The sequence below is a fragment of the Epinephelus moara genome, chromosome 4 (genome assembly GCF_006386435.1).
Source record: "Epinephelus moara isolate mb chromosome 4, YSFRI_EMoa_1.0, whole genome shotgun sequence".
In the NCBI taxonomy this organism is placed as follows: Eukaryota; Metazoa; Chordata; class Actinopteri; order Perciformes; family Serranidae; genus Epinephelus; species Epinephelus moara.
The window spans coordinates 4,458,741-4,469,724 of NC_065509.1; the positions used below are offsets into that span (position 1 = coordinate 4,458,741).

The 10,984-nt window shown below is 39.2% G+C and overlaps 1 long non-coding RNA gene across 1 annotated transcript in view; it reads right to left on the reverse strand.

The window, feature by feature from the left end:
* Positions 1-22: 22 nt before the first annotated feature.
* The window catches only part of LOC126389363 (uncharacterized), a 36,780-nt gene continuing 25,818 nt past the window's right edge, over positions 23-10,984 (reverse strand). Inside the window, exons 2-4 of the long non-coding RNA XR_007569845.1 lie at positions 1,817-1,886; positions 1,437-1,612; positions 23-1,098 (exon numbers count right to left, since the gene is read on the reverse strand). This is a non-coding gene — a long non-coding RNA (uncharacterized LOC126389363). The remainder of the gene's footprint in view (positions 1,099-1,436; positions 1,613-1,816; positions 1,887-10,984) is intronic.

Consider the following 10,984-nt stretch of genomic DNA (forward strand, 5'->3'; position numbering starts at 1 on the left):
ACAGCAGAACTGGAGAGAGGGGTGAAAAATAAATAGAGGTGGGCATGGCTCAAGTAGGGCGCAAAATTATAGACGGAGAACGATTGACAAATTTTTCACTTTAAGCCCTGACACTGTCATTTTTGTGTAGAAATTAAGCTACAATACATGACGTATGTTGTTTTAATTAATAAATACAGTGTGAATAAGGATTACATAACATAAAAATAACTGCAGTCTTTGTTATTTGATAGCCGCTTAAATGAAACAGTTTTCATAGGGCAAGTAAAAACTGACTTCGGGCAAGTAGATATCTGACCAACTTGCCCAACTGGGCAAGTGAAAAAAAAACCTTAGCGTTGAACCCTGTATAGCCAAGGATACAGCACATCATCATGTCCAGACATCCTCCATTACACAAACTTCCCTTTGTCTTGAGGAAAGGCAAATAGCTCTCTTGGCTGCAAGAGTCCAAAATCATGTTGGTTTAGTTTTGACAGAAATTCACATATCTGTAATCACATTCAATGGGTCACAATGAGAGGTTATCAAAGATTGGGAACACATAAACCTGAATTAGACCCTAATCACTGTCATTCTTTGCTCACAGCGACTGTCCCCATGGAGCTGCTCTGTTTCATTTGCATTTACTTTGCTGAACAATACCTTAAACAGTTGAGGACAAAAATAACACTGTCTAAAAGCTTTACGAGAAAACTAAGAAGTCCTCCTAAGATAATAGAAAAGTACTGGGAAGGCTTGATATTCTTGAGAATCTTAGTTAATGTTAATGTTAATAACCTAAAACTAATGGGACTGGGGGAGGGCCTAGAAAGTGAGGATATCATCTCAAAGATTATAAGATTTCAAACAACCTCCACATTTTGAGATGAGAGCCAGATGCCCATTTCCTGTAGGAATTTTAAGCCAAACCATGATGTTTATTTATTTATTTATTTTTTTTTTTAGATATCACCACATGCTTTTACAACACATTCTCACTCCCACCTTGTCAAAAATCGCCACTTGGTTGTGGACTATCCACGTCCACATATGATGTGCAGGGTAGCCATGGTGAGTCTGTTGTTGACGTTTTTGGGGCGCTGTGTCAGCTTCTGCCTGTAACATGCATTGTGTCCATTTAGAAACACACCTCCGTTTTCACAGGAAATGTACAGTTTGCATACCTCTCTCTTTCAAAATAAACATACTACCTCGGTCCAACACCCAAATTGACGGTTTCTTCCTTCAACAACAAATGCACGTGGTTACGTTTAGCCAACACATGCACATGGTTACGTTTAGGCAATAGCACATGGTCAGGTTAAGAAAAAAATGTCAGGGTTTGGTTTTACATTCATACAGGAAGCAAACACCGGCCTCCCAGCTGAGAGTTAGAGGTTGTTGGACCCATCCACCAGCCCACCCTACACAGACTTTTTGCCACCTAAACTTACATTGTTGTCCAGCCCTGTTTTCCCCTGATGCTGTCAGGTGCTGTTACACACTGATGGTGCCCAGCTGTGTGTCATGCCGATGTGAAAGGATGACTTTTTTGTCTGTGTCTGATGCTGAAGTCCCTGCCCAAGCACCGGTGTTCGACGACTTTAGAATGGCACTGGGTTGGCTTTTGCTGTACAAGGAAATAAATGGAAAAATGCAGTGTACTTTGAAAAAGACTGTGTGCATGTAACAAGCAGAAACCATTTCCTGTGAAAATGGAAGTGTATTTTAGAAAGACACTAGCCTATATTGACACACCATCCCTGAATGTCCAAAATTGAGACAGAGGGGTACCTAGGGCATCTTATTTTGATAAGTAGGTACACTGACAAACCTGTGATATGTGATGAGTTGGGATGAGGATGGATTGGGAGCAGGGGGAGTGCCCAGAAGTGCAAGTGTACCTGCAATGGACCAGAAATTTAGAGTGGCTGATTGATTTTATTTGCTGATTAAAAACACGTTTAACACTGCACTGCGGTCATTACATAAATACAAATCATTGGTGGGGATGTTAAGCTTTAAGTCTAATTTCCATTGAGGTCCTCTGGTTTGCTCATTTCCTATGAACTGTACTGTTCTGTGTGAGCCTCCTCTAACCCCTCCTTATTGTGTCACTGTTTGTTTTCTTTTGTTTGTACGATTTTTTCGTGTGTGTAAATAAAATCTTAAGTGGAAAAAAATAAAAGCTATAAAGGAGAAACTCATCGAAACATCTGATATTTCTCATCTCATAAAAGCAAATTTGTGTCACCATGGCAACTGCGGGCGGAAATGGGAGACAATTACTTGAGCGAGCAGGAGGGAATAGGGCCTGCTTTGCTTTCAACATATTGCGTGGGGAATTTGCTGTGTTATGATGAACAATGTGCAGATGTTTTCTCAGTCTGTATCAGTTTCACTGTGTGGGCTGCTGCTGCTTGTAGAACAAGTCTGCTGCTCTGAGGCAATCTAACACGAAAGGAGAAAAAAACACACTCCAGGCTCATTTTGTTTGGCTGATTGGATTCCCCCAGTGACTGATGCACCGCCACCAAGACATCAGACAAGTTTGATCAAGTTTTGATGTGATCCGCCGATTTCAATATTTGCCCAATGACTGCTGTCGTTTCTCTCCCCTGAACGGCGCTCTGCAAAGCTTGCTCTTGTCTCAATTTAATTGGTTCAAAAATCAAAGCAGGCACAGAGAATGGGATGTGTTGAAAGTAAAAAAAAAAAAAAATGAATGAAGCTTTGAGGAGCGCTCTGCCTCTGATCCTGGGTTTGTAATTGTTTCTGACTTTTTGGCTGAGAAATCGGAGGAGGCCCCCCGTTCTTTCAATGATGTGTTTCGGGGAAATCAGTGAGGGCGGCTGATAGGATTCTTTGGCATCTTTCTCTCTCCCTCCCTTTTGTTAATTCATACTAGCTCCTCGGGCTGAATCTTCATTGTTTTAGGATTTGAACGCCTCTCCACCCACTGTTCATTAGGCCTACCAACACAGTGGCATTAATCTGCTTTTTGTGAATAATGAAGGCCTCCATAATACTCTCACTGTACATTACCTTCATCTGTTATTCTAACTAATGACTTACAACACGCCGCAGTCATGCCTTGTATTACAGATCACACACAAATAAGTCTCTAACCCATCAGTCATCCATACAGTATAACTCACACATGACAGTGATAAGTGTTGTTTGGACACCAATTCCCACAAGGCACTAGGAGAGTTGATAAGGCTGAACCAGGAAAGACAATACATCACTGTGTCGTTGCTTACCCGAGGCTAAAGAGATGTCCTGCTAAGGACGAGAAACAACCACAACATCACATTTACATAAAAAAAACAGCATGAAAGTCAAGAGGGTTCTGGATGACATTTAGAATCATCACCCCACATTACTTTACTCTACAATTTTTCTTTTCTGACATTCACTTTTTTTTTGTCATTGAAGTGCAATCAAAAGATGGATGTTGAGTGGGAAATCTCAAGAGCCTGTCAGCTTCAGGGCAACTGACTCCAGACTTTATGATGATACATGGGTTTAAAAGTTTGCAAGTCTGTTACAAATATGGATGAACCATAAGAGAAATGTAGTTAGAACAAGAAAACTGTGACAAGCAACTTAGAAATTTCATTTCCTATATGCCTACCACTTTACATGAATGAACATACTGCAGGATTTTTTTTAATGCTAGACTAAATATTTAATGTATTGAAGAAATAGTTCAATAATTTGGTAAGTTGAGAAGATCAATATAACTCTCACATATGTCACAAAGACTGTAAAAGGGAAAACAGCTACCCTGCTGTGAGTCTTTTTGTCATTGTGACGTTGGTAGGTAAGCAAATTCACAAAGTATCCTTGAGCAAGATACTGAACCCCAAATTGCTCCCGATTATGCTTCCATCAGTGTGTGAGTGTGTTAAAAACTGAGTAGCAGGTGGCACCTTGTATGGTAGCCTCAGCCACCAGTGTATGAATGTGTGTGAATAGGTGAATGTGACTCATAGTGTAAAAAGCGCTTTGAGTGGTCGAATGACTAGAAAGGTGCTATACAAATGCAGGTCCAATTACAAATAGAGACAGACAACCATTAACACTCACATGCATATGCGGCGACAGTGCTAACCACTACACCACCATGCCACCAGTTGAGATGTCACTTCATGTGTGTGAAACAGAAAGAAAAAAAAACCCAACAGAATTATAGACCGTGTTCTATTATAATGCCTGTAATTTGTTACATGAAATTAGTAGTACTGCCAGAACTAGTATTATTTCCACTTATTAATTCTACATATTTAACAGTACAGTGCATTGAAAATATCTCAGAAATGGTTAGAAAATCATACTGATAATTTTTTTCATCAAATATATAATGTAATAACATTAAATATATGGTATAACAACAATCTATATATAATATTTATAATTTCTTTATTCCATAGACATTGTAAATGTATTACCTTAGCAGGTACCTTAGCTACCTTAACCATAAAAGGACAATTAAATTGTTTGGTTGAGCATGGCTTTACACAGTAAAAAAATCATACTTATGAAATTATTTTTGCATATTCATGTCAGATAACGGCAGCACAGTGGTGTGGTGGTTAGCACTGTCGTCTCACAGCAAGAGGGTTCCCGGTTCGATCCCAGGAGGGAGCCCTTCTGTGCGGAGTTTGCATTTCTTCCCGTGTCAGCGTGGGTTTTCTGCGGTACTCCGGCTTCCTCCCACAGTCCAAAGACATGCAGATTGGGGACTAGGTTAATTGATGACCCTAATGTCCGTAGGTGTGAATGGTTGTCTGTCTCTATGTGTCAGCCCTGTGATGGTCTGGCTACCTGTCCAGGGTGTACCTTGCCTCTCGCCCAGTGTCAGCTGGGATAGGCTCCAGCCCCCCAACCCTCAAGAGGATAAGCAGTTATGAAAATGGATTGATGGATATTACATGACATTAAATATATCAAATAACAACAACAATGGATAATAAGAATTTTTCTTTTTATTTTATCATTAATAGTCAATTTTGGTTTATATTAGCTTAGCATCTCTGCCATTAAAGACAAATGAACCATTTGGTAAAGCCTCTGAAATTATAACATAACAAAAAATATGATTACTTTCGAAAATCCCACCACACAGAACCCTCATGTCTGGAATAACTTCTTTTTGTACTAACTTCCTGTAAGAGTGGGAAATGAGGGGCGCCCAGTAGCTCAAAGGCAACAAGCCCCCAAAAGATAATCTTAAAAAAACAAAAAGGAGGTGAGCTGAAAAGGCATACTATTTTAAAAACACAGCTAATGAATTTTTTAGCATTAGCCTGCTTAATGAAACCGATTGGTTAGAGATAGCTCAGTCGGTTTGAATTAACTTTCAACACAATCTTCGATCTATAGTGACTCAAAATGTGCTAAACCAAATGGTTGAGCAGATCATTAGAACATTTCAAATGAACTGATTTACCTTAATTTTCAATTTAAAATATGCTTTACAAACTTTCTTTCAATCTGTGTGCTCCCACGAGGTTAAGTGCATGCTGTACATCAGGCTGTACCTGTAGAGAAACAGTACAACAAAATAACAGAAAAAAAGATCACATCACATCACATTATCCATTTCAAGACAAAAACAAGAAAACACTTAGTTGTGTTCTTTTTTTAAAGAAAGCCGTCCATTAAATGGCTGTTATGAGTGGTTCTAGATGTCATAGACAGAGGTTAGGAGTGGCTGCCAACCTGCTATTAGATCGAGAAGGCCATTATCAGGACATTAAATGGCTGTTTACATTTATTGTCAACCGGCAAATTCACATGGCCAAAATAATTATGACGGGAGCGAAGGGGGAAGTTAGCTAACAACACATGGAAATTAGCCGTGGGCTACAATCTGGCATATTTACATGTACTACTGTACTATGTTTATTAATATGTACTGTCCCTACCTTAAATTACTGTCCCTACGTCTACAAAATCTGTAAAAAAAACAGACATGACTTTTTTGTTGTCTTTTTGTTTATTAGAAAATGAATTAAATGATTGAATGATCACATGGACCACATGGGTTGGTGCTTAAAAACAATTTTTTTTTTTTTTTTGCCAGTGCCAGTCAGTGCCAAAAAGCACATTAAAATCGAAAAATGTCCTCTTCTTTTGTAGTGCTTTTAAACTTCACTGTCAGACTTGTTGGATATGATTGAGAACAAAGACTTTAACCTCAAATTTACCTACAATTAGAAATTATTACACTGATCGAACAATGTTTTTTGTCATCAGTCTTTGGTCAAGTGGCTTTTGATATTTTGATGACCAGTGACCACGTACACTGGTACCCTGCTAAAGCTTATGAATAACTGAATGGAAGCTTATGAATCCACCCGTAAGATCACCCTCAGACCCATAGCAAATGTGACAGAGGCCGAGCCATATATTCAGGATTTTTTTTTTGCTGTGCTGGACGGGGCTAAGCGGGAGCCAAGAGGATATTTGGTCTTTTGAGTAGGAGCTTTGGGACTGATCCACAGAGGAAGAGCTGGATTGCGGGGATCATCCACCCTCAGGCGAGGTGAAGATCCCTGCTGAGCCACACAGAGCTCTGCTTCAGCACACAAACTGAGGGACTGATGTGGATATTATGCACAATCACAGGCAATGTAAAAGAAAAAGAGAGTCTCAGACTGAAACAGACAAAACACAGATCAAAGAGCGGTTCGATTCATGTGACACCTTAAAAGAAACCACATTCACAAAAGTGCATTAAAGTAAAACTGAATTTTTCTCCTGACTCTTTAAATCTTGTGTATTTTCAAATTACCAAACAGATAGGCTACTTCATGAATTTTCAGACATCATCAGTTGTTTTTTTAAGAGATCACCAATATAGGAGGCTATCACTGCAGACAAATAAACACAATGTATTAATTTATTTTTGTTTGTTTATTCTTTATTTATTTATTATTTTTATCATTTATTATTTCTTTGGTAGGTACAGCTTTGTCCAAATCAGTACAAAGGGTCGAAACAAACTCTAATCACTAATTTATTTGCAAAATTAACCCTCTGAACTCTGCAAGAGGGTGGTGCAGTTGCGGTGGTGCAGTGTTTAGCATTGTTGCCTCACAACAAGAGGGTTCCTGGTTCAAACACAGCGTGGGGGGCTTGAACCTCGGGGTGGGGGAGCCCCTCTGTGTGGAGTTTGCATGTTCTCCGGGTGTCAGCGTGAGTCCAGCTTCCTCCTCCCACAGTCCAAAGACATGCAGGTTAGGTTAACTTAAATTGGTAATCGGTGTGAGTGTGAATGTGGGTCTCTATGGCCCAATCCCAATTCCTATCTTAACCCTCAATCTTAACCCTCAGTCTCAAAAAGCCGCGCTCCCGTGAAGTGCTAGTGCTGTCCCGATTCTCAGAGTGTTGAGTTGAGGGCCAAGAACAAGGGCTGTATGGCCCTCACTTTTAAGATTTTCCAGGACCACCCTTGGCAGTAAGTGCTATCCCAGAATCCTTTGCGTATCATCCGCCGAGCTCAGCCGAACCCAGCCGAGTACAGACGATTCAGTCAATGCAAGATGGCGGCACAAGTGTAAGGAAGCAGAGTTATCAATGTGAGTATTTTCCTCGTTAATAGTTGTTTTAAAATTATGATAACCATTGCATTATCTTAGTTTAACGTCATTTTATGGACTATAGACCTCTTTGTAGCCTAACACACATATTTTTGGTCGCGGGCGTCGGCTTGTCTGCCCCGCCGCACGTAACCCCGGTTCTCTGATAACCGAGTATGCTGTCATTCAGTTACAAAAGTCTTTTCTCAGTGGTAATGTTGTTGTTAAGTTGTTTTAATATACGTGAAATGTTTGCATCGATATTTTTGTAAGATGACCGGACGGTGTCATCTCCTGTAGCCGTAGAGTCTGCAGCTGGTAACGTTACAGCTGCAGGTTAACATTAGTGATCGTATTATCTGGTGACTTTCCGCTGAATAAGTTACGTCGGTTGTTGTGGTACAGGTTATTTGGTTGAATATCAACTTATAACCCAAAGAGTGAAACGTTAACGTGGATGAAAGTCACCAGATAACTGTCTGTGTAAACAGCCTCACCAGTTCTGCTGGATGTTGACTACAGTATTCATTGTGATAATACTTGCAATACTACATGAAACTAAACTAATAACTTAACGAATATCTGACAGGTAGCCCTAAAAAATAAAAGTAATGCTGTTATCTCTGTTCCATTTCAGGGCCACCAGACAAAACACGAGCCCTGATTCATTTCAGGGCCGCCAATGAAGACAAGTTTACAAAAAGCAAGCAGGCTCCAAAAAAACTATGGGAGTGAGTAATTTGTAACTTGTGCACTGTTCATATTCATAACATAATTCTCAGTCACAACGGCAACTGCTCCCCTAGTGATCAAGCATTCTGTTTCAATATGAAATCAGCACAGCTGCAGACGGCATTGTCGAAGATTGTTGTTTGGTAACTGTACATTTGTTTTGGAGCTGCCCCTATACTGTCACTTTTTGGAAAGATTTTGTCGAGTATATTCGTTGCAACATTTATGTTCTATTTTCACTACTGTACAAAGATGTGCTGTTTGGATTTTATGATGTCAGCATTTCAAAACAAAAACAATTCTATATCATTAATCTATCTATTATCTTAGCGAAATTCCATATTCATAAGAGAAAATTTTGTAACAGAAAACCCTTGTTCAAAATTTTTATGAATGAAATGCAGCAATACTTAGAAACCATTCAGCACTCCACAAACTCCAAAGCTATAAAGACTCTGAAAATATGTAAACAATTTAATTGTTTGAGCTGCTGAACTTTTTTATTTATTTATTTGTTTATTTTATTTCTTTTTCTTTTCTCTTAACCCTGGCATATTTGTTCTGTTCATGTCTGTCACTGCTTGTTTTGTACAAGAATTGAAATAAAGTGTGGGAAAAAAAAACTCATCACGTCTTTTTATCGACGACTACTGATGACATATATTTCTTCTTCTTTGAACTGACAGACTGGACGGAGTTTTGGCATATTGCTGCCCCCGACAGTCTTAAGACATATTTGCCTTTGAGGGGTGTCCCATTTTAAAGTCACAAGATAGCCCTTAACACTTGGTCTTGAGGGCTAGTGAGATTGAGGGTTGAGCTTGAGAATTAAGATTGAGGGTTAAGATAGGAATTGGGATTGGGCCTATGTGTCAGCCCTGTGGTAGTCTGGTGATCTGTCCAGGGTGTATCCCACCTCTTTCCCAGTGTCAGCTAGGATAGGCTCCAGTCCACCCACGAACCCTAATAGGATAAGTTATGGAAAATGAATGAATGAATGAACTCTGCAATAGAAACGGTCTGTCATTGCCAACATTGGTATATTTACTTATTGTGATGTTATTTCTTGGATATCTTCAAATGCCTCACATCCCTAAAATCTGTACAACCTAAGCCAAAAAGTTATGTAGGTCAATAAACCATAAAAATGCTAAAAGTATTGAAATAGTGTATTTCAGAAAAATTTGACATGTTTTTTGATGACACGGAAGACAGAAGCCATAGCTTTCTGCTACAAACAGAATGAAAGCTCTATCTATTATGGTTCTTATTTTAGATCTTTGCAAACAGAATCATGCAGAAACAATCTCCTGCTGCTGTGCGGGAGGACCATTTTCAAATGGTTACATTTTAGTTTCAGTCAGTTTTCAAGAATGAGTTGCGAACAATGTAAAATAATATTAATTATAGCTGCTGCGCAGCTATGGTCGGGGCCGGGCAATTTTAGGCGATTCTGAGCAACACACACACTAAAACAAAGTATATCACAACATAGAAGTTACATCATATAATTATGGCATGCCCTTCAAATTGTGGATGAGTGGCTGAAGTGATCAGACTCATAATATACAAAGGAAAGAAAAAACTCAAGAACAAGAAAGTAAGAATAACATTAACTGCTAGCAATTATGAACAAACTGGCCTGATCTAGCTTAAAGCTAAACATTATCCATGGTGACAAAGATTAAAACATTTTTTAAAATGTAAAAGTAGCTATTGGATAGACTCTGCACATTGACTGATAGCTAAGCCACATAAACAGGGAAAAGAGACAAGGGATAACAGGGAAAAGTGTTGATGAAGAGTATTTGTCTCTCCGCAAAACTGCCTGGATCATAATTATTTTAACCTTGGTAGTCTCTAATCCACATAGCATGATGCCTGAACATAGGACTTTCACATTAGAATGTCGGTTCTGCCTTAGCTGAGGCTTGAACTCACAACTTCTGAGAGTGAGGTCTGTCTTCTATCTCACTGAGCTAATTGGCAAGTGCCAGTTCATTTGTGGCTTCACAAATTGACTAAGCCAAGCATCAGGGTGCCAGACAGTAGCCATCCATGCCCTGGAAAAGCAAATTTCAAAGTGAACGTTCCAAAGCTGTAGCACATATGGTTGATTTGTTATGAATTTTCAAAGTTTTGAAATTTAGAAGCTTGCTGTAGCGCCACCATCAGGACTATTGTCTTGTGTTTCCAGTTGAGGACATCTGGCATGGGACCGGACCTTTATGAAAAGTTTGGGTAGATTTCTCATATGGAAATGTTGCACAAGCTGAGGCTTGAACTCACAATCTTCAACACCAAGAACCGTCCTCTATCTCACTGAGCTAATTGGCAAACAGAAATGTCACATGTAGCTTCACAAATTGACTAAGCCAGTCACCTGTGTGCAAGACAGCAGCTGTTAGTATGTAAAGGCAGATTTCAAACGGCTGTCAAAAATTCAGTTATTAAGACAAACATCCAAAAATACACAAATTGCATCTAGACAGCATGGAGATGTTGGTAATTTGTTTTTAACAATGATTTATTGGCTCCATAAGTGAAAAACTGATGTTTAAAAATGCCATTTTTGCATTGACTCCAATTGTTCACATGAGAGCGAAATTCAGAATGCTGTAAAAAAAATTCAGTTTTTGAGATAAAATTCTGATATTTTCCAAACATCATCTACCATGACT